This window comes from Antechinus flavipes, chromosome 1, assembly GCF_016432865.1.
Source record: "Antechinus flavipes isolate AdamAnt ecotype Samford, QLD, Australia chromosome 1, AdamAnt_v2, whole genome shotgun sequence".
NCBI lineage: Eukaryota > Metazoa > Chordata > Mammalia > Dasyuromorphia > Dasyuridae > Antechinus > Antechinus flavipes.
In genome coordinates, this window is record NC_067398.1 from 650,999,582 (window position 1) to 651,024,082 (window position 24,501).

The 24,501-nt window shown below is 37.9% G+C and overlaps 1 long non-coding RNA gene across 1 annotated transcript; it reads left to right on the plus strand.

The window, feature by feature from the left end:
- LOC127544656 (uncharacterized) lies at positions 1–24,501 on the plus strand. The gene is made up of 6 exons (XR_007949504.1): positions 1–410; positions 10,006–10,108; positions 15,310–15,418; positions 22,313–22,455; positions 23,059–23,173; positions 23,619–24,501. It is a non-coding gene; the product is annotated as an uncharacterized LOC127544656 (long non-coding RNA).

Below are 24,501 nucleotides of genomic sequence, written 5' to 3' on the forward strand. Positions count from 1 at the left end.
ACAGACAGACAGACAAACATTGGGAGGAAAAAGGAGGTGTCAAAGACCACTTTGACCAAGAATTACTTCCAGCTTTCAAATATATTGAGAGAAGCATCATTCTAATTAGGCTGGGCCATGGAATATATCATGGCATTAAGGAAGCATGATGAGAGAAGGAGAATAAATTTGGTAACAAAATGTTAGCTTTTTATTTTGATGGGGGAAGTGGCTGATGTATTTTGATGTGGAAAACTGTTGCATTTATTTGACATATACATGATTTTAATGACTAATAAATTAATAGGAAAAATATCACTGACACCAACATTTTTCTTTTGAACCTCTTCTTGTGAGGTGTTATTAAGGAAATGAGATCCCTTATACAGCTCCATTCAGAAGGACCTAAGAGGTGCAGTAGACACTGAGTGGTAAGTGGAACCAGAAAGATCTGAGTTTATTTTCTGCCTCTTCCTTGATGTGTGATCCTGGGCCAGTCCTTTAATCTCTGCCTCAGTTTCTCATATGAAAAATGTTAACAACAGCACATACCACCCAAAATTCTAAGAATCAAATGAAAAAGATTCAGTCCACTATTTATTTAGTAGCTTATATGTGCCAAGCATAGTTCTAAGCATTAGAGAAGGAAAGAAGAAAGGGATAAAGAAGGGGAGGAATGCAGAATGAGATGAAAGGAGAAAGAAAAAGAAATGAAGATGAGGAAGGGAGAGGGAAAGAAGGTAAAGAGAAGGAAGGAAGGAAGGAAGGAAAGAAAGAAGGAAGAAAAAAATGAGGGAGACATTTGTAAGTGAGCAATGGGGACAAGGAATAGAAGAAAGAGAAGAAAGACCGGGGAGGGAATTAGTGGTTAGAAAGCCTGAAATGTATGCTCATGGCCCCTGTTCTTGCTATACTCAGCCAGACCTCCATCTTCCTCACTGATCAGACCCAAGATGGGTCCTCTCTTCAACAAGAGGAGTTATAACTAACTTTCTTTTACTTGAGTATAAGTTTCCCGAAGACCAATATGGAATGCTTTTCCCTGTGCCAGGAGAGCGTATGAAGGCTATATTCTCCTTAGTGGACATGATGTGCTTCTGGTGAGGAAGAAATGATACCAGTGAAGTCCTTGGTTGGATTTATAATGAGGACTATCATTTGTAGACTGCTAAGGATCACTAAGTGCAAAACCTAGAAAGCTTGTAAAGGGTTAATGGGGACTAACATTAGGGGAGAATCTGTTCTCCAAAGTCCCCACAGCTGTGAATCATAACATACTTGAAGGAATTGCAGATCACATTGCTTGTGAATTGGGAATGAAATAAATGAGAGGCAAGAAGGAAGAGGAGGGAGATCAGAGAATGCAACTGGCTCTTAGTCTCCTTGTATTGTTATCATCCTCTCACATGAAGGGATCTATTCTGCTGGTCAGAATTAAATCCGCAGCAGCCACTAGCAGCTGGCTCCCATAACAGTAAACAGTCATATTTAATTTCTACATTCTTACTCATTTATGTAGGTAAGTATGATGAAAAGTCAAGGCAAGGGAATTCCTCTTGAGCACCATGGATCAGTTTAAGCAGGGAAGGTACAAAGATATGAGAATCCTGTGCACTTCACCCAATCCATTTAATCCAACAATGGCACCAGTAACCCTTAAAATAAATGCCTTTGTGGTCTTCTCAGGTGCTTAACTCATAAGCCAAGGCAGGCAGAAAATTTACAAGAGTACAAGACGAATTATCATTTCAATGATTCTCTTTCTTTGGGGATCTATGACAGGATCTAAGGAATTCTCTCTGTGTCTCTGCATTCTCTCACTAACACCTTCTATCTCTGAAGCTGGTGGTCTCTATTATTTTTCTGGAATGCTCCTAATATGAGAAAATATGGGTGTAAAAAGTGAGCTTACTCTTGGGAACTTGAGATCTCCCACTTTGGTATTTTCTCTCTTTGATGGGAGAGTTGAGTATGTGGTCATCTTCTATGAGAGATTTAGTTGGAGAAAACTCCTACTCCCAGTCCTTTAGAAGCTGAAGTCCTTTTGTCAGAGCTGACTGTCCAGAGGTTTGGGAAGAGTCTGTGTGGTTATGTCCTTGATACTTGGTGACCTCTTGTAGATATCTTCAGAAACATGCCTTTTGGTGTCAGTTTATCAGCATCCTGGCAGTGATTTATTCAACAGAAATGAGTGTTTATATTTGTTAATTAGAGATAATATATAGTTGCCAAGATAATGGGGACCTGGGGATCAGAATTGGGGAAGGGTCAGTGGATAATATTGAAGAAAAGTCCTCATGAAATACTCGCTAGGCATCAACTACCTATCCTCATTCTTTCCTCACTTCAATCTCTATACAGCTCTGACCAGAAATATCTGTTTCCCTTTCAAAGGCAAGTGTGACTCATCCTAGGTTACCAAAGCAGCATTTGGATTTCCCGTCTCCTGTGGATTTCACTATCACCCAGATAGTGAGCCAGATATCTCATGAGGAATGTGGTGGTGGAGAGAGGGGAGGGTTCCTAAGGATGGAACATGTTGTGAATAATTTGGTGTATCAGTTAATCCAACGGTGATATAGAAAGACAATTGTAAGCTGTGATTGGAGGTGGAAGAACAGACATATGGTTCTAGCCATCCTATATAAGGGAAAGGAAACTAGTTCATGTTGAAGCGCTCTCTGAGAGGTAATAAGACTTGGTCTTGCAAGGATTATTCTCTCTCTCTTTTTTAAAATAACTTTTTATTGACAGAATCCATGCTAGGATAATTTTTTACAACATTATCCTTTGCACTTACTTCTGTTCTGATTTTTCCCTTCCCTCCCTCCCTCCACCCCTCCCCCAGATAGCAAGCAGTCCTTAACATATTAAATAGGTTACAGTATATCCTAGAGACAATATATGTGTGCAGAACTGAACAGTTCTCTTGTTGCACAGGGAGAATTGGATTAAGAAGGTATAAATAACCTGGGAAGAAAAACAAAAATGCAAGCAGTTTATATTCATTTCCCAGTATTCTTTCTTTGGGTGTAGCTGCTTCTGTCCATACAAGGATTATTCTCAAGGAGGATTGGATGGACTGACTTGCTTGGAGCTTCATGTTGTTATTCCTTACCCTTTTAGAAATTTTAGGAATGAATATTTTTCCTCCTTATGATACTGATGTTTTCCACAAATTTCACCAATATTGAGAGCAGAATCCTTGTGTTGCCTGAACTACAGGTAATTTTATTTTATTTTATTTTATTTATTTATTTAATATTTTATTTTATTTTATAATAACTTTATATTGACAGAATCCATGCCAGGGTAATTTTTTTTTACAACATTATCTCTTGCACTCGCTTCTGTTCCAATTTTTCCCCTCCCTCTCTCCACCCCCTCTCCTAGATGGCAAGCAGTCCTATATATGTTAAATATGTTGCAGTATATCCTAGATACAATATATGTGTGCAGAACCGAGCAGTTCTCTTGTTGCACAAGGAGAATTGGATTCAGAAGGTAAAAAACAACTCGGAAAGAAAAACAAAAATGCAAATAGTTCACATTCGTTTCCCAGTGTTCTTTCTTTGGATGTAGCTGCTTCTGTCCATCATTTTTCAATTGAATTTGAGTCTTTGTCAAAAAAATCCACTTCCATCAGAATACATCCTCATACAATATCATTGTCGAAGTGTATAATGATCTCCTGGTTCTGCTCATTTCACTCAGCATCAGTTCATGTAAGTCTCTCCAAGCCTCTCTGTATTCATCCTGCTGGTCATTTCTTACAGAACAATAATATTCCATAACATTCATATACCACAATTTACCCAGCCATTCTCCAATTGATGGGCATCCATTCAATTTCCAGTTTCTAGCCACTACAAACAGGGCTGCCACAAACATTTTAGCACATACAGGTCCCTTTCCCTTCTTTAGTATTTCTTTGGGGTATAAGCCCAATAGAAACACTGCTGGATCAAAGGGTATGCACAATTTGGTAACTTTTTGGGCATAATTCCAGATTGCTCTCCTGAATGGTTGGCTTCGTTCACAGTTCCACCAACAATGCATCAGTGTCCTAGTTTTCCCACATCCCCTCCAACATTAATCATTATTTTTTCCTGTCATCTTAGCCAATCTGACAAGTGTGTAGTGGTATCTCAGAGTTGTCTTAATTTGCATTTCTCTGATCAATAATGATTTGGAACACTCTTTCATATGAGTGGTAATAGTTTCAATTTCATCCTCTGAAAATTGTCTGTTCATATCCTTTGGCCATTTATCAATTGGAGAATGGCTTGATTTCTTATAAATTTGAGTCAGTTCTCGATATATTTTGGAAATGAGGCCTTTATCAGAACCTTTAACTGTGAAGATGTTTTCCCAGTTTGTTGCTTCCCTTCTACTCTTGTTTGCATTAGTTTTATTTGTACAAAGGCTTTTTAATTTGATATAATCAAAATTTTCTATTTTGTGATCAATAATGGTCTCTAGTTCATCTTTGGTCACAAATTTCTTTCTCCTCCACAAGTCTGAGAGACAAACTATCCTATGTTCCTCCATATTTATAGTCTCCTTCTTTATTCCTAAGTCATGGACCCATTTTGATCTTATCTTGGTATATGGTGTTAAGTGTGGGTCCATGCCTAATTTCTGCCAGTTATCCCAGCAGTTTCTATCGAATAATGAATTCTTATCCCAGAAGTTAGGGTCTTTGGGTTTGTCAAACACTAGATAGCTATAATTGACTATTCTGTCTTGTGAACCTAACCTTTTCCACTGATCAACTAATCTATTTCTTAGCCAATACCAAATGGTTTTGGTGACTGCTGCTTTATAATATAATTTTAGATCAGGTACAGCTAGGCCACCTTCATTTGATTTTTTTTTTCATTAATTCCCTTGAGAGTCTCGACTTTTTATTGTTCCATATGAATTTTGTTGTTATTTTTTCTAGATCATTAAAATATTTTCTTGGAAGTCTGATTGGTATAGTGTCAGGGGCCAAAACCAGTCGCAGGGAACCTTAACAGAGACTGCCTTGTCTAGCTTCCCCGAGCCGGATGGGGCTTCGGACGTCTGTGGCCCTCCTCGTGGAGACGGGAGGAGGGAATCACCAGAGAGAGAGCCGAGGTCGATAGAACACAGTGATGTTTATTGATGTTACAAGTCAGCGGTGTCTCCCTGAACTGTCCTGTGTCTATTCTTTTTATAGTTCTTTTTCCCTCCACCTGTCATTCATCAATCGGGGTAGAGACTCCTCCCCAATCCCTCCCTGAAGGAGGAGCTCATCCTTTCTGTGCCTCCCCCGCGCCCGACCAGGTTCCGCCACGTCAGCATTGTTAGCGTGGTAATCCAGGAATCCTGGGTTAGGGTGGGTCCTGACACAAAGGAGTCTTTAACTCACTCCAGGAGGTTCAGGTCCAGAGCCTCTTATAGTATAGCACTAAATAAATAGATTAGTTTAGGGAGTATTGTCATCTTTATTATATTCGCTCAGCCTATCCAAGAGCACTTAATATTTTTCCAATTATTTAAGTCTGACTTTATTTGTGTGGAAACTTTTTTTGTAATTTTGTTCATATAATTCCTGACTTTCCTTTGGTAGATTCCCAAATATTTTATGCTATCAACAGTTATTCTGAATGGAATTTCTCTTTGTATCTCTTGCTATTGGATTTTGTTGGTGATGTATAAAAATGCTGAGGATTTATGGGGATTTATTTTGTATCCAGCTACTTTGCTAAAATTGTGAATTATTTCTAATAGCTTTTTAGTAGAATCTCTGGGGTTCTGTAGGCATACCATCATATCATCTGCAAAGAGTGATAGTTTGGTTTCCTCATTGCCTACTCTAATTCCTTTAATATCTTTCTCGACTCTTATTGCAGAGGCTAGTGTTTCTAATACAATATTGAATAATAATGGTGATAGTGGGCAACCTTGCTTCACTCCAGATCTTACTGGGAAGGATTCCAGTTTTTCCCCATTGCATATGATGCTTACTGATGGTTTTAAATACATGCTCCTGACTATTTTAAGGAAAAGTCCATTTATTCCTATGCTCTCAAGTGTTTTTATTAGGAATGGATGTTGGATTTTATCAAATGCTTTTTCTGCATCTATTGAGATGATCATATGGTTTTTTTTTTTGGTTGGTTATTGATATAGTCAATTATGCTAATAGTTTTCCTAATATTGAACCAGCCCTGCATTCCTGATATAAATCCTACTTGGTCATAGTGTACTATCCTGGGGATGATTTTCTGTAATCTTTTTGCTAATATTTTATTTAAGATTTTAGCATCAATATTCATTAGGGAGATTGGTCTATAATTTTCTTTCTCTGTTTTCAGCCTACCTGGTTTAGGTATCAGTACCATGTCTGTGTCATAAAAAGAGTTTGGTAGGACTCCTTCAATCCCTATTTTTTCAAGTAGTTTATTTAGCATTGGAGTTAATTGTTCTTTAAATGTTTGGTAGAATTCACATGTAAATCCATCTGGTCCTGGGGATTTTTTCTTAGGGAGTTGGTTGATAGTTTGTTCTATTTCTTTTTCTGAGATGGGACTGTTTAGGATATTTACTTCTTCCTCTGTTAGTTTGGGCAAGCTATATTTTTGGAGGTATTCTTCTGTTTCATTTAAGTTGTCAAATTTATTGGCATAAAGTTGGGCAAAGTAACTTCTAATTATTGCTCTAATTTCCTCTTTGTTAGTGGTGAGTTCTCCCTTTTCATTTTTAAGACTAACAATTTGATTTTTCTCTTTCCTTTTTTTAATCAGATTTACTAAGGATTTGTCTATTTTATTGGTTTTTTCATAGAACCAACTCTTAGTTTTATTAATTAATTCAATAGTTTTTTTACTTTCAATTTTATTGATCTCTCCTTTTATTTTTAGAATTTCAAGTTTAGTATTTGACTGGGGGTTTTTAATTTGTTCCTTTTCTAGCATTTTTAGTTGCAAGCCCAATTCATTGAGCTTCTCTTTCTCTATTTTATGCAAATAGGCCTCTAGAGATATGAAATTTCCCCTTATTACTGCTTTGGCTGTATCCCATACATTTTGGTATGATGTCTCATTATTATCATTTTCTTGGGTGAAGTTATTAATTATGTCTATGATTTGCTGTTTCACCCAATCATTCTTTAGTATAAGATTATTTAGTTTCCAATTATTTTTTGGTCTACTTTCCCCTGGCTTTTTGTTGAATGTAATTTTCATTGCATTGTGGTCTGAAAAGGATGCATTTACTATTTCTGCCTTACTGCATTTGAACTTGAGGTTTTTATGTCCTAATATATGGTCAATTTTTGTATAGGTTCCATGAACTGCTGAAAAGAAAGTGTACTTCTTTCTGTCTCCATTACATTTTCTCAAGAGATCTATCATATCTAACTTTTCTAGTATTCTATTTACCTCTTTGACTTCTTTCTTATTTGTTTTGTGGTTTGATTTATCTAATTCTGAGAGTGAAAGGTTGAGATCTCCCACTATTATAGTTTTGCTGTCTATTTCTTCTTGCAGCTCTCTTAATTTTTCTTTTAAGAAATTAGATGCTACACCACTTGGCGCATATATGTTTAATAGCGATATTGCTTCATTATCCATGCTACCCTTTAGCAAAATATAGTGCCCTTCCTTATCTCTTTTAATTAGATCAATTTTTGCTTTAGCTTGATCTGAGATCAGGATGGCTACCCCTGCTTTTTTTACTTCACCTGAAGCATAGTAGATTTTGCTCCAACCTTTTACCTTTAACCTGCATGTATCTCTCTGTTTCAGGTGTATTTCCTGTAAACAACATATTGTAGGATTCTGGCTTTTAATCCATTCTGCTAACTGCTTCCTCTTTATGGGGGAGTTTACCCCGTTCAAATTTATTGTTAAAATGACCAATTCTGTATTACTTGCCATCTTGTTAACCCCTGTTTATGTTTTTCTCTCTTCTTTCCCCTCCCCCCCTTCCCAGTATAAAGCTTGTGAGCACCATTTGCTTCTCACACCCCTCCCTTTTTAGTAACCCCCCCTGCCTGCCTTAGATTTCCTCCCCCTATCTTACTCCTTTCCCTCCCCATTTCCGCATTCCCTTCCACTTAGCTTATTCCTTCCCTTTTCACTTTTCCCTTCTCACTTCTCAATGAGGTGGGAGAAGTTTCACCATAAATTAAATATGTCTAAAATTTTTCTCTTAAAGCCAATTCTGAAGGCAGTAAGATACCCACTGTATTCATCCCCCTCCATTCTTTCTCTCAGATATAATAGGTTTCCTTTGCCTCTTCATGAGATGTAGTACTCCCACTTTACCCTTTTTCTGGTGCAATGTCCTTTCCACATCTACTTTCTAGAACAAGGTATACATGTATTCTTTATACCTCTTTATATCAGAAATATAGTTCCCAAGATTAATCTTTACCTTTTTAGATTTCTCTTGAGTTCTATATTTGTAGATCAAACTTTTTGTTAAGTTCTGGCTTTTTCATCAAAAATAGGTGAAATTTGCTTACTTCGTTGAATGTCCATCTTCTTCCCTGAAAAAAGATGCTCATTCTAGCTGGGTAAGTTATTTTTGGTTGCATACCAAGTTCTTTAGCCTTTCGGAATATCATATTCCAGGCCCTTCGATCCTTTAATGTGGATGCTGCCAGATCCTGGGTGATCCTTATTGTGGCACCTCGATACTTGAATTGGGTTTTTCTAGCTGCTTGCAATATTTTTTCCTTTGTCTGAGGGTTCTGGCATTTGGCCACTATATTCCTTGGTGTTTTGATTTTATGATCCCTTTCAGTGAGTGATTGATGAATTCTTTCAATGTCTATTTTATCCTCTGTTCCTATGACTTCTGGGCAGTTCTCTTTGATAATTTCCTGGAAAATAGTGTCCAGGCTCTTTTTTTCATCATGCTTTTCTGGGAATCCAATGATTCTCCGATTGTCTCTCCTGGATCTGTTTTCCAGGTCTGTTGTCTTCCCCAGAAGGTATTTCACATTCTTTTCCATTGTTTGATTTTTTTGGATTTGCTTGACTGATTCTTCTTGTCTCCTCGAGTCATTCAATTCCAATTGTTCGATTCTGATTTTTAATGTAGTGTTTTCTTCACTCACTCTTTTAAAATCTTTTTCTAATTGTCCCATTGAGTTCTTTTGTTCTGTGGAATTTTTTTCCATTTCGCCAATTTTGTTTTTTAGAGAGCTATTTTCTGTTTCCAGTTCACTAATCCTATTTTTCAAGGATTTTATTTCTTTATCCAGTCTCTCTTTAACTGAGTGGGATGACTTCTCCAGCCTCTCTTGCCAAGCCTCCCTCTCCTTTTCCCATTTTTCTTCTAGCTCCCTTGTGAGAGCCTTTTTAATTACTTCTATGAGGTTCATCTGTGCTGAAGAACAGATGATCTCCTCCTTTGGGGATTCACCTGGAGACTGTCTGTTTTTAGTCTCCTCAGGATTTAGAGTCTCCTCTCTATCTGCATAGAAGCTGTCAAGGGTTAAAGTCTTCTTCAATTTTTTGCTCATTATGTCAGAGAATCAAAGACAAACTAGTAAAAAGAGAAAAGGAAATCACCCCTAATTTGGAGTCTGCTTTTTTGGGGGAGGGGCTGGGTGGTGTTACCGAGCTTCCTCTACCGACTGCGGGGCAGCACCGAGGCACTGGCCCTACTGTGCTGCGCCTGCGCTCTGAGATCCCACAGTGTGCTGAGTCACTGTGGGGGGGAGGGGGTGGCCAGGTCCCGAGAGACTCCAGCTGTTTGGGGTTGTATTGTTCGCCCCGGTGTTTTTAGCTTCTCTGCTGGGCTGCTGGCTTACTGCTGGAGCAAAGTATCCAGTATTGTAGCAAAGCTCTCTTCGCAGAGACGGCTGCAATCATGCCCCACCCCCTCTCCAGTCTGCTTGGCTGTGAGCCTCCTGCCATGCTCTCAGCTACCTGCCCGCACCCTGCGCCTGATCCAAAACCATCCCAGCCCTCGCGCAAAAACAGACCTTTCTTGGCGAATCTCAAGGATGGCTTCTCTTGGTAACTATTTGTGGGTTTTTTTCAGTCAAGCATCAATTCAGAGGCTTGTAATGAAATGGATAGTGAGAGAAAAACGCGGAGCTACACAGCTGTATGCCTCCTCTCCGCCATCTTAACCGGGACTACAGGTAATTTTAACTACAAGGGAGGAATTCAGGTAACTGGAGCTTGTACCCTTGATTGCCTGATGTACTTAAAATGACCAGACTGCCCTGAAGGGTCATCTAGAGTTTCATTTAAAGTCACTGATATTCCACTTGGGAGGGAATGAGTGAATGGTCACAAGGTGGAGGCAACCAAAAATGAAATAAGGAAAAAAAAAAGATGACCCAATGAAGAAAGTAATTCAGGAGGCTCAGGACATGGCCTGAAGTCATCTATGGAAAAAGGTGTGGACTATGATAAAAAATAAGATCATGGTCTCTTTTTGTTCTCCATCCCTACACCTTACCTCCTTTTTTTTTTTTTTTTTTTAAGCTTTGTGTCCTACCGATTTCCTTCTCGTCTTCCTGCTCACTCTTTCCTTCCTTCTTTCAGTCTAAAGCTAGAATTAGCACCTAACAACCTGGAGAAAGACCCTTATTCCTACATAGTTTCCTGGCATGGGAGGGGTATTGCTTCCCCCTTTCTGTCCTTTTTTTTCTTCTAGTACCAGTTATTCCACAATGTCACCATACTTTCAGCCCCCATGTGCTTCATGGTAGACATGCTCATTTCCTAGGGAAGTTTCCCAAAAGGGAAGAGAAGACTGCACTTCTCTCCCCCACCTCAAGGAAACTGCTAAGATCAGGATTCATGCTTCTGTTTCCAATTTGTATCATCAATGCATAAGAGCAGTTATTATACCCTATCTAAGTGTCACATACTTCATGTCCCTATCCTTTCCACTCCCAGGGAATTTGCCTCAGGATATAACTCCATGTTAAATCTCTGTTTCCTTTGATCACTCTCTTATCCTCCCTTCATCCTTCTCAGCAAAAAGAATCAGGACTCTGAACAGGTCTTGGGATATATCCTGAGGAATCACAGGTCTCATATTTTCCTATAGCACATGGTACTCTGAGATTACTACTGATATGGGTCACAAATGTACTCTGAAACCTGACCTGGTTGATCCCTGTTGTCTGGTGAGTTTTGAAGATCTTTTTTGTTACTGACTTGATTCTTTATCACCTTTACTCATTATCTGCAGTGAAGAGAGAGTGGTCTCATGAGAGTCATGTCTCTCATTTAATACCTTATACTACAGGGCTAACCAGATTTCTTTCATTTATTACACAGATAATTAATATGGTTTATTTTTGTAGTGTAATAGAAGTGTTGGCATCTAAACTGTGTTTTCTGTAGGTTCACTGAAGATAGTGTCAGGACACCTCTGATAGCAGAGAGGATGATGGGAATTATATATACTTTGTCTTGTTCCCACATGATTCCAATGTCTTCCACTTGATATTTAAGTTTTGAAAACTTTCATTCTATGTAGTTAGAATATTATGAGAATTCAAAAAAGTAGCAATAAAAATTTTAATGTATAACTCAAGAGATTTTAAAATAATTGTTCCTAATTAGTTGGGACTATTACTGCCCTTGAATCACAGAATCCCAGAGTTAGAAGAGACCTCAATGAGACTAGTCTTATTCCATCTGACCCTATGGTATAGTATTAGGAAAAAGGAAGTGAATGCTATAAAGAGGCAAATTTCAGCTTGATGCAAGAGAAAACATCCTAACAATTCAAACTTTCCATCAGTGGAATGAACTGTTTAACAGAACAGTGGAGTTATCATTGCAAGAGATCATTAAATAAAAGCCTATTGTGTATACAATAGTAAGAATGTTTTTTTTCCTGCATAGATCCACTAGGTGGTTATTGAAAGTCCTGCTCACTCTAATAATATTTAATTCTGTGATATGATACAATCTGTCCTTGAAAAAGAAATACAAATTCTAGTGTACCTGACAAACAGCTAGCCAGCCTCTGCTTGATGGCTTCAATGATTTTAATCAGTCCTTGAGGCAGCTCATCTCTTTTCTGGGACACCTCTAATTGGTAGGGAGCTTTTCTTCACATCAGCCCTAAATACGATTCTAAATAATGTCCACTTATTGAATCCACATAGCAAAGAAATTATTCCATTTTCAACATGGCAGACCTTCAAGTATTTAGTTGAATACTGCTGCTATCATATTCCTGAATCCAGCTCTACAACTTTATCTACTCTACCACCTAGTGGCCCTGATATGCAAAGTCAACTTAAGAATCATAGTTTCCCCAAGAGATGTAAAATAAATCAAAAACCTGAATTCCATAAAACAGAAAATAATACTGCCTAGATTTTTTTCAATAAATACAGCAACAAATAGGATTTGTGAATCAGTTGAAAAAAGGGAATATATATTTTAATATCTAAGGCATATAAAATTGTACTATTAATTTTTAAAATTATTTTTTGATTTTACATCACTTTAATTTCCCACTTTATCTTTGTCCTGCCTAGTAAGACATCCTCTTGCAACAAATAATAAGAGAAAGAAAGAAAACAACACAACAAAACTAACCAGCAAATTAACCAAATTTTCCAATAAATGTAACACCTTGCATTTTGAGAACTACATGATCATATCTATTCTTTTACATCAATTTACATAAAAAATGAACCAACATTTGTTTATTGGTGTTGTTTTCCTTTTATATTACTGTTTTCATTGTATGTATAGTTTTTTCAGTTCACCTTAATTCACTTTGAATCAATCTATATCTTCTTATAATTCTCTCTATTCTTCCTATATACTATTTCTTAAAACACAGTAAAATTCTATTATATTCATGTGTAGCATTTTTTTTTTTACCCAGATCAACTGGTATCTGCTTTATTTCCAGTCCTTTCTTCCTACAGGATGCTGCTATAAATATTTTGGTTTATTATATTCCTGTCTGCTTTCTTATGATTTTCCCTAACAGTGAAATCTCTATCAAAGCTATAGACATTTTAGTTATTTTCTTAACATTATTTCCAAGTTATTTCCCAGAATATTTGGACCATTTTGCAGATCCACCCACAGTGCTTCAGTGTGACTATCTCTTCACAACTGCTGCAGTATTGAATACTTCTAACTTTTGTCATCTTTGACAATTTATTAGGGGAAATTTAATCTGGTGCAAATTTCGTGGTTTATAATTTACCATTCTTTTGCTCATATTCATTGACCAATTATCTATTAGGGAATGACTCTTAGCTTCTCATATTTCTATTGATTCCCTATACATATTGACTACCATACCCTTAGAAAAGATATATATATACACACACTGCAGACTCTTCCCTGTGGCTATCTTCTTTTCTACTCCCTGTGATGTTCATTTTATTCACACAACACAATTTCAATTACATATAACAAACATTATTTATCTTTTCTTTGGTGATCAGTATAATCCTCTCTGAGCAACTGACTTTGATCTGTATTTCTCTCTCTCTCTCTCTCTCTCTTTCTCTCTCTCTTCCTCTCTCTAATATAATTGTGATAGATATCTGATAAGCATTTTTAATGACATGCTCTTTAGTATTCAAGTCACATATCTGTCAAGCTTATTAGAATATTTGATGTGATTTTCCTAAGCTAAATTTGTGTTCCCAAATTGCTTTCCAGGTCATCCTGACTCCAGGTCCAGCATTATATCTATTCACTACAACATCTTGCCACTTCTAATAGCTAACATTTATATAGTACTTAAAGATTAAAGTCCTTGATTACTCCATCATTTGATGAATCTGAGTAAAAGTATAGTTTGCATTATTACAGTTTGAAAATGATCATTTGTCATTCCTTATCTTCCTAATACCCAGCTCAGTCATCCCTGCTTCTAGGAAACCTTTCCTGATTCCACAGATTAGAAGAAATTCTTTTCTCCACAATTTCTCATTTCATTTTTTGACTTCCCCTATCCACTTATCATATTATAACCATAATTCTCTGTCTCTGTCTTTCTCTGTTTCTCTTTGTCTCTCTCTGTCTAGGGCTTTGTCTCTGTTTCTGTCTCTGTCTTTTTCTCTGCATATCTCTCTGTTTCTCCCCCTCTATTATTTTTCTTATTACTGAAAACAAAGCTTCCTATAGAAAGCACCTAATACATGTTTGTTGTCTTGAACTTGAATGCTTTGGATGAGCAGCTCATCTTTTCAATAAGTGAGTATCTTCCCCTTCTTCCCCCACTCTCCTGTGATCCTGTGACTTGGTTTCTATGCTGTTTATTCCTTCCGCTCCAGTTAATTATAGCCAGTCACAAACCAGAGGCCACTTTATCATTGAGCATACACAGAATGGAAAGAGCCACAATGAACAGACAGAAGAATAAGCCATGGCACCAGAGACAACCAGTTTAAGGTTTCTTCAGAGACTGTCCCTAATACTGCCTTGTACAACCATTGTACTTTTTCTTGAGCCTCACTTTTCCCTTCACAATAGCTTTTGACTCTATATCACCTTTTTTTTCCCTAACAACAGAATTGTTTACAACCCAGAATCCATTTGAAGATATCTTTCACATTTTCTATGCCCAGATAATTTTTAGAGTACTACCTACTTGATGATAATAACCAAGACCTGTCATCTGACTCACCCTACCCAATGACTACTGCCTTTTCACAATCATTGCCTTGAACTTTCACTTTTATATTGAACACAGAATATAGCCACAGTCTAGGAAATCTCTGGATGCCAAGGTGTAGGCACTGTCACAAATACCATGTGTGGCTTTCCATAAGTCTCCTCTGTCTTTTGGCTTTTTTTTCTTTCTATGATAAACTGTGTAGACTGGGTGAATGTGGAGTGGGATGGCATGCCAGGTGTGAGTGTTTAGGGAGGAGATGTTGGACATGATAAACTCTAAGGTCACATTCATCTTTGTGACTCTCAATACTATGATTTCCCACTCCCTTACCTGCCTTTTTCCCAATATTTTATTCAAGGAAATGGACCAGAAAGCCTGATGACTTGAGAGAGGACTCCCTGGAAGATCCATGGAGTCTGCTAGGGGAGGAGAATGTATGTGTGAATTTGGGCTAGAGGCGGGGAATATCCATAAGTGAAGAACTGATAAGGTGGTGGATAGAAAGTTGGAATCCAGGGAACATGAGCTTATGTCCTGCTGGTAACTCTAACTGTGAGTATGGGAAAAGCCCTTAAAGTCTTTGATGATGAGTTAACTCAGTTTTACAATGAGATAATAAGGTACCTTCAAGTCAGAGTTCTTTAAGATTTACTTGGGGTTGGCAGAGCCAGGATGCTGGAGAATAGACAGGTCTTTGACCTCTTTTCTGCTTTTCTTTAGATTTATACTAGATCAAGCCTCTGAACCGGTTTTGGAGTGACAGAACCCACAAATAATTGGAGTGTAACAAATTTCCAGCAGAAGATATTTTGGAAAAACTTCATAAAAGGTCTGTTTCCAAAAAAAGATTTATTTGAAATGATGTCTAGAAAATATTTTTTCAAATTTTCAATTGCTGTACAAAAAGTTTATTAATATTATTTGAAAAAGAATGACTATTAAATTCTTCTTTTTGTGAGATCCATGGCCACCCAGTATCAGATACTTCCAAATAGATTCAAAACACAAATAGAACCTGAAATGCTTCAGGTTTCTGAATGAACACAAGGACTTTTTACTTTTGACCAAAACAGGGCTAAAGAAATTTGAAGGCAATTCAGAAATAGGGAATTAAGAATACTCAAGAGATGAGGTGCTGATTTTTTTTTAATAGTAGCTTTTTGTTTTCAAAATACATATAAAGATAGTTTTCAACATTCATTCTTGCAAAATTTTGTATTCCAATTTTTTTCTCTCCCCTTGACAACAAATAATGCAATATATGTTAAGCATGGGGACACTGCATTAAGGGAAGAAGGAGGGTGCAGCACAATCCCTGAAAATTTGTTCAGAACATAGAAGGGAGGATAATAAGACTTTGGCAGGAGCCCCAGAGGAGAAGGAATTAACTAGAACTAAAGAATAATCAGTCCAGCAGCAAATTAGCAATTGCCAGCCCAGAAAGTGTGAAAGCTGAATTCCCTTTGACAAATGGGGCTTACTTAGGAACTGGAAGCAGGCTTCAAGCATTGCTCCTTTCTAGGGTTCCACCTCCCATATCCCAGGGTTGGGTACTTTTCACCTCTGAAAGTGGTGTGTCCTTTGATTTCTAACTCCACCCATGATCAAAGATCACAAGAGGGAGAGGCAGGGGCCTCTAAGAGGCTAGCTTAAAGGGAGAAGGAAAAGTTCAGTGCCCAGGTACAAGATCTAATTTGTTAGTTATTTGAAAAGAAGATACTCCTAAGAAGGAGAGGATAGAGGATCCACCTCCTCCAGATAGGACATATTCTCTTCCAAGAAAGAAACAGCCCCCCTCCTATAAACACATGTAGAAGAATTTTCCACTTGGGGACCCTCTTCTAGAAAGCAAGAAAGTATATTATTTGGAGGAATCTGAAAGTTATTATACAGCCTTAAGAAGAAAGATTTCTTCTTTCTACCAGATGAAACCCTGACCATCATCCCAATTCTAACACAAACAGAAAGACCATTGTACAGAATTCTACTTGCCTCCATGGCCCTCAATAAATTCTTGCCTTATCACGCTCTATCCCAGATCACATTTCTGAGCCTTGTGGAACTGAGAGCAAGGTGAGAATGTAAGTAGGATATGTTGTCACCCTCCCCCAAAGAAAAAGCTATCTCTAGCACTCTCCCTAAGGAATGTCCTCTTCTCCCTAAACTCATATTGGCTGATTCTCCTAAGCTTGGTTTTAGGAATATTTCTCTCTTTTCCTCAAATCTCATTCACCCTCTCTGCTTATATCTCTAGCACTCTAGGCTAGTGCTCCTGGGCCTGCCTCTCACTGACTTTCTCCCTCTATCCTTGCTCTTTGTTAGAACCATGTATGGAGAGACACAGACATCCTTCTACAGAGTAGGTAGCTAATCTTGATCTAGATTCTAGTCAGAGTTATTTGCATACAACAGAGAACTTAATTTATCTGCCTCTTTCTTTTAATGCCTTCCTATGTCTCCATTGAAAATTAGTCTAGATCATTACTAGTTGCTGCCTGATCCAGAATTGTAATTGATGTACTTATACCATTTATTGATTAACACCCCTGCTAAAAAATCATTGATTTTTTCTACTCTCCTCCCTGTTATAAAGACTGAACCTCCATATCCCTGTTACAGACATTGACCTATGTTCCCAATGCATTTAATAACACTCCCGTGTCCCAACACCTCCTTGTGTTCCTATTACATATTCCCTTTCTCCCCATGTTCTGTTTCCTCCAAATATAATGGAGATCATCAGACCATGATTTCTCACCTTTTTCAGTTTCCTCCAGTAATCCCAAATTGATATATGGCAGGTGATGGTTTACAAGAGAATGAGGTGTAAGGGATTCAGAAGAAGAGGACAATGTAAACTTCAACAAAAAGTCTAGATGGGGAAAGGAAGAGAATATAACTAGTAGGGGGTGATTTCTTAAAAGAAAATCAAAGGGTTAAGAAATTGGGCGGTCTTAAAGTGGATGTGGAATAGGGTTGGGATTACAAGGCAAAAAAAGAGAAGAAATGATAATAAATTATGATCAAACAAAGGAATTTTAAAATCTGTGAACACAGAAATTGTATATCTGCAGATACAACCAGGTCAAGGGCATGATCATTTTTGTGGGTGGCTTAAATTGGTTAAAGGAGTATCTGGTCATGGGGAATGAATAAATTGAGAAACTTGGTATGTAGTGCCTCTGAGGAACTAGCAATTCATATATTGGAGTCTCCTACTATGAAAGTAGAAATTGATGAGAGACCATGAGCTAAAGACAGAACTCAGAAAGTAAAGAAGGGGAGTGTACTAGAGGTCTATAATCAACAGCTCCTTCAAATGAGTGGGTTATAGATATGGATTGAGTGAACCTTAAAGGAGGAAAGATTATTGACTGAGAGTAGTAGAGAGAAAATCTGGAGATGGCAATGAATATTACAAAAATCTCATCTTGACAAGTGAGTTGAAGGAAAAATGAAAATTTAGCCAGGGTTGTTGTTAAGAGTAGCCAGGGACTTCTGTTATCAAGAGAGAGGCAGTTCTCAGTGAGAGTCAAGTGATAGAAGGAGTGGGAAAGGAAAGATTTGACGATGAAAACAAGATTGATCTCTTTGGACAGGCATATCAAAGAACATAATAGAAAGAGTGGATAACTACAGAATAGGACATTGGATGGGGTTGAGGGGAATGGGAATAAGGGATCAGAAAAGGGGAGTAGAGGATAGGGTTTGCATGATGACCAGGGATTTAGAGTCACTGAGATGGGAAAGAGTTATGACCTGAGGGAGTTTGTTATTATTGAGGAGGGAGTTTAGGTAGATTTTCATTTTCCACTGGAAGGAAGGAAACAGGCATTTATTAAGTACTTAGTCTGTGTTAGACACTTTGCTAAGTACTTTTCAGATATCTAATTTTGTCTAGCAACCCTAGAAAATAAATACTATGATTATTAATTTTACAATTGAGGGAACTGAGGCAGACAAATGTTAAATGATTTGCCCAGGTTCACATAGCTAATGTGTCAAGTTAGATAAGAATTCAGAAAAGCCTGTATCTTCTTAGAAGACTTCAGATCGCTCAACTATACAATTTAAGAATCCCATTCAACACAAGGTGTTAGACTCCTTTGAGTGGAGTCCTCTAACAGAGGTTAGGAAAAGGGTACTTGAAACTGCAGGAATTATGTTGTTCCCCTTCCCTAAAATAGGAGACCAAGGTGGAGATGTGGTAGAATGGCTACCACTGGAAAAATAAATTTGGCCTCTTGATCAAAATATCATAATAATTCTAGAGCCATTATTCTGTTCTTTGAATCTCTTTTGTCAGTCAATTAAATTTGCTTCCCATATTCAAAGGACACTCAGCATATTCTGGCCATATAGTTAACTACAGATGTAAAAATGAAGAGAAAAGAAAAAAAGTGCTTTTACATGGAGCTTTTTACCCCCATCTCCCATCTAATCCCACACTCCCAGATACTGAATGAAATTAAAGGCCAGCTTTATTCAAAATCTTAGGGAATGTATTGGAAGCACCATGGGAGCGAGCTACCTTCTCTTTCATTTCAGCAACTAATGGGATTTTTAATAGTTGCCAGGTCCAGCCGCTCTAGTCTTGATCTCCATGTGCCTCCAGTTGAGGGGAACGCTGGTCACAGTCCCAGCTCTTCCTTCCCTGACTCTAACACCAGAAGAAAGAGTTTGGCCTAAAGTTCCAGCCCTGCAGTTCCAATCCTAAAGTGTTAATCTGATGACTAAAGCAATTTAAAACTCCTCATCTATGGGATAGTTGCAACTCAAGGGCACGATAGAGATGGATATCTTTTATCTAGAGAAACCAGGTTCAAAAAAATTTAACTTTAACCGTTAAAGAACAGTCTAAATCTCTGCTCAAAAGGATAGAAGGAAAGAGGAGAATGGAAAGTGGGGGAAGAACAAAGGCATTTCTTCAGTCACCTGGATTCATAGCTGGGGATGAGAAGGACATCCATGAATGATCACATTTATCTTCTATTTTTGGTGCTGCCATCCTGTCTATCCAGGATTGATGCAGCCCTTGGCTGCCCTGGTGCCATGCTCAACACCATCTCCCCACCTCTGTCAGAGTCAGTGTCTGCCTCTTTATCTCCTTCCTAAAACTCATAGAAAGACTGAAAGATTCATGGAAATTTGCCTCATTATCATCTGTTAGTTCTGAATGTTTCCCTGCACAGAAATATGAGAAAAAAAAAAAACCCAGAATTCTTAGAGAAGATTTAAACTACTTCTTCTAAGAGATGTCCATTACAACACTCCTACTCAGAGAGGGATCAAATATATAATAATTTTTTGTTTTCAAGGACCTAATTAAGAATTTAGGGAGGTTCTGTTCTTTTTCCTTCCCATAATCTTATTACCTAACAATTCCTAATAACTACTCTTAGTTTTCTTTGCATCTTTTTTCTCTTCATGAATTCACTTGACAGTTGGAGAAGATGATCTCTAGGGTCAATATGATCTAGGAGACTTACAAGTATGTGTGTGATTCTGTTATTTTATGAACCCAGTGAGATAAATGATTATGGCACTCTTATACAATTAACCAATTATAACTGGGGAGCTTCAGGATTTTTTTCCTTTCCTATTTCCTCATTCTCTGCTAGATTAAATCAGCTCCTAAAGAATAGGTCTAATAATGAGATTGAATTTAATTGGGGTGGGTATAGATAATTTGTCTTGATGGTCCATACTAGGGAAAGTTTAGGAGTAAGAATGATATGATTAAAACTGCCCCTCATAAAAATAGGTTTGCTTCTCATTATCATATTTATTTTTCTCATTAGTTGTTAACCAATCAAAGTTGACTGCCATCTATCTGGAACATTCACTCTGGTGTATGTGTCAATGAACTGCCACGATACATTTTTGGTTTACAAGAAACAATCAAATGACCATTCATTTATTAATTTTTCCTAGCCACACTTAATAATACAACTAATTACCCAAGAATTATATTTCTTAAACTTTTAATACATAACATGAGAATGGGGAAAGAAATTTGTTTTGATTTCTGGTGAGACAAGGTTTGTTTTCTGGTAGCATGGGGTCACTCATGATTATGTCCACCTCTCCTCAGAGGAGAAAATAGATATGGTTCCACTCTGAGAGAGTATAAAACAACATATTGCACCACAGTTCCAATGGTAGGTAACTAAATCCAAGGGGATAGACCAGCGTGGAAAAGGCATTTATAACTCTAATATTGAAGTCAAGAAAATTATTCCTAAGTAGATCTGGGAGAATGTACCATAAAGGGTATGTTCTAGGTTATATTCTGGTTCTGTACTTGAGAATTCCTATCTATATAAAGGTGAACATTTTTCATATTTCTTTCTCACTATTGCATTAGGTTCCAGGGCCATTTTTTAAGGTTTCAAAAGAAGGAGAAAAATAAAGTGGCAAGTCTGGGAAGGAGAGAGAGAGAGAAAGGGGAAACTAAGGAAGAAATAAGAAAGTAGCAAGAGATGTTTGTCAAAAAAGTATCATTCTGCCCAGGTCCTAGTGATCCAGCACACACACACACACACACACACACACACACACACACACACACACAGAAAGAGAGAGAGAGAGAGCAAGAGCGAGAGAGAGAGAGAGAAAGAGAAAAATAGAGAGAGATAGATCCATCATTACTATATTAGGAGTATAGAGGAACTTCCAAAGATCAGAAGTTTCCAAACTAATTTGACTAGCAAATACTTTGGCCTTTTAAATACATTGACAAAACACATATTTCCAATCAGGATGGGATATAGAATATGTCATGGGAAGCAAGATGAAAGATTGAGAAATTTGGCATCAAGAATGTTACTTTGCTAGTAATAAGTTGTGGGAAGTAGCTGATATAATTCTGGTATGGAAAGCTACTGCATTTGACACATATATGATTTCAATGATTAATAAATTAATAGGAAAAATATCACTGGTATCAATATTATTCCTTTGAACTCCTCTTCATGAGGTGCTATAAAATAAGTTAAAGACTGTGATGTTGAGCATAGCCTTGTTTAGAAGGAGCTGAGTGGTGTAGTAGATACTTAGAGTTGGAATAAGAAAGGTCTGAGTTCACTTTCTCCTCTTGATAACTTACTATTTATATTACCCTAGGTCAATGCCTTAACCTCTCAGCCTGAGTTTGTTCATATGTACAATGGTGTTAATAAAAACACATAACACATGGGGTTATTGCTGAGGTTCAATTGAAAACAATTCATTTCAATAAACATTTATTGAGTCCCTCATATTTGCCAAGTACTGTGCTAAATACTAGCAAATGAAAGAAAGAAGGAAAAAAAAAGAAAGGGAGGAAAAGGAAAGAAGGAATAAAGAAGAAACAAAAGAAGAAAAAAAGTTAGAGGGAAGGAGGAAGGCAAGGAGAGAAAAAATGAGGGAAGGAACTTTATTCTTAATAACTGCTCTGTTCTGAGGTTGGTAGACACTTAATGGGGTTTAGGGGAAGGCATATGTGGACAAAGAATGGATGCAAGAAACAGCAGGGGCCCAAGAGACCCAGGAATGGGACTAGTGGTTGGGAAGCCTGTAGTTATGACCATGGCCCCTGTTTTCCCTATGCTCAGTCAAATATCCATCCTCCTCCTTGAGCATGGCCATGAATGCCCCTCTTCTGGAGAAGGATGTCACTGTAATTGACCTGTTTATGGAGGAGATTCTAAAGACTAATATGTAATGCCTTTATTTGTGCCAGGACAGAGTGTGCAAGTCAGATTCTTTCAGGTGAGGAAGAGACAAAACCAATGGATCCCCAGCTGGGAAATATGATGAGAAACACCATTGGTTTGTGGACAACATCATATATACTGTGTACATTCATCTTTTTCACCTATATAAGTAAGTATGATGAAAGGTCAGGGCAGGGAATTCTTCTTGAGCCTTAAGGGCCAGTTTGAATGGGGAAGGTACAGGGATATGAGCACTGGTTGCCTCCATCCTTCCCTTAGCCAATTTAAGGCGATAATAGTACCAGTAGTCTTTATAATTAACACCTTTGGGAGTTTCTGTGGTACTTTGCCCGTAAGCTAATACAGACAGAAGAATTGTGGGAGTACAAGACATCAGAAACTCAAAATTCCTCTCTCCTCAGGGGTCTGTGACTGGAGCTAAGGCATTGTCTCTAGATCCCTGGAATCCTCACTAACACCTTCTATCCCTGAGGCTACTGGTCTCTTTTCTTATCTGGGATGTTCCTGTATGAGAAGACATAGATGTAAAAGAGTGGTGATGAGCTACCTTATGGGGGGACTATGGGATCTCAATTCATGTCTGTGTCTTCAATGGGAGAGCTGGGCCAGCAGTCTTCTGTGCGACAGATTTAGTTGGAGAACGCTCCTACTCTCAGTTTTTTGGGAGCTCCTTTAGCCAAAGCTGACAGTCTAGAGGGTAATTTTGAGCATTTAAGTGGTTATGCCCTTGACTCTTGTTGTTCTCTTGCAGAAAGGCTTCAGAAAAAACACTCTTTTGTGGCACATGCATGGGATGCTGTCAGTGACTTATTCAATGGAAGTGGGTGTTTGTATTTGTTATTTGTGGACAAAGCACAGTTGTCCAGGTAATGGTAATCTGAGGGCAGGGATGGGTAGGGGAAGAGTTATTGGACAATATTAAAGGGCAGTTTTCATAAAAATCTCAGTGGGGGGTTACCTCCTTGTGCTCATTCTGTTCTTTCTCTGATGTCTGGACAATCCTGACTCCGGTATCCATTTTTCCCTTTCAAAGACAGCTGTGACTGTGATTCTCTTGAAACATATTTTCCCAGAAATCTTCTGAGAATTTGGGAGTGGGCAGGGGAAAGGTTCCTAAGCATAGAATAGGTTGTGTATAATTCAGTGTGTCAAGTTATGTAGAGGTGGTAGAAAGAGTGAGTTCTGGGTTATGACTGGGGGTGGTAGAAGAGACAAGTGGTTCTCATCTCCCTAGAGGAGAGAATTGGGAAGAAAAATCATATAATCTACCTTGGACCAGTTTCTAAGAGATGTCGATCCTTTGTTTTGCAGGAATTATTCCTAAGGAGGATTGGATAAACTGGTGTTCTTGGATCCTCATTTTGATCTTCATCCTAATCTTAATAATATTTATTTTAAAATTTATAATTTGATATTTTTCTTCTTTTTTTATGATACTGCTTTTTTCAATGAATTTCACCAATATTGAGAGTATCATCTTTTTGATGCCTATATTAAGGGTATTTTTTTTGGTTTTTCTTCCCTTCATTCTTTTAAAGTAGAGAACTGTTCCTGGGGCAAAGTGGTCATTATCCCCAGCTTCCTGTCCAGCTCTGAGCCTTGGCTTTGAATACAGGCACCCCTTGTGTTTGCAGGGGGAAGCTTTGCCTGCTCTGTTCAGGAAACATCCTGATTTCCCAGAGTTTGTCTTCTAACCTGGGACTGGAAACTCCCTTCCTGCTGTGCTCCTCTACTGAGCCAGGACTGGCGGTCTTAGTTGCTCATGTTCTGTGATGAAGACCCTCTCTCTGGCTTTCCCACAGTCTATCTGAGCTGACCTGAACCCCCTTTTCACCCCAGTGAGACTGACATTTCTTGAAGTTTTTACAGTCTATCTTGAGCTGGAGAGCGGTTTCATTCCATCAGACTCTATTCAGAAGTTTGGTTTCATGTGGTTTTCGAGGGAGAACTCAAGCTGCTTCCTAACTTTACAATCTTGGCTCCATCTCAGAAGTCTTTTCTTCCCATTCTTATTTAAAGCATTGAGTTCCAAATTCTAACCCTCTCTCCCTTCTTCCCTGCCCCCCAAGATTGTAAGTTCTTATATATAATTTACATATACACAATTATGTAAGGACATTTGCACATTACTCCTTTTGTATAAGAAGACTCAAATAAAATAAAAATCCAATAAAGTAATAAGTTGGATGGTTCA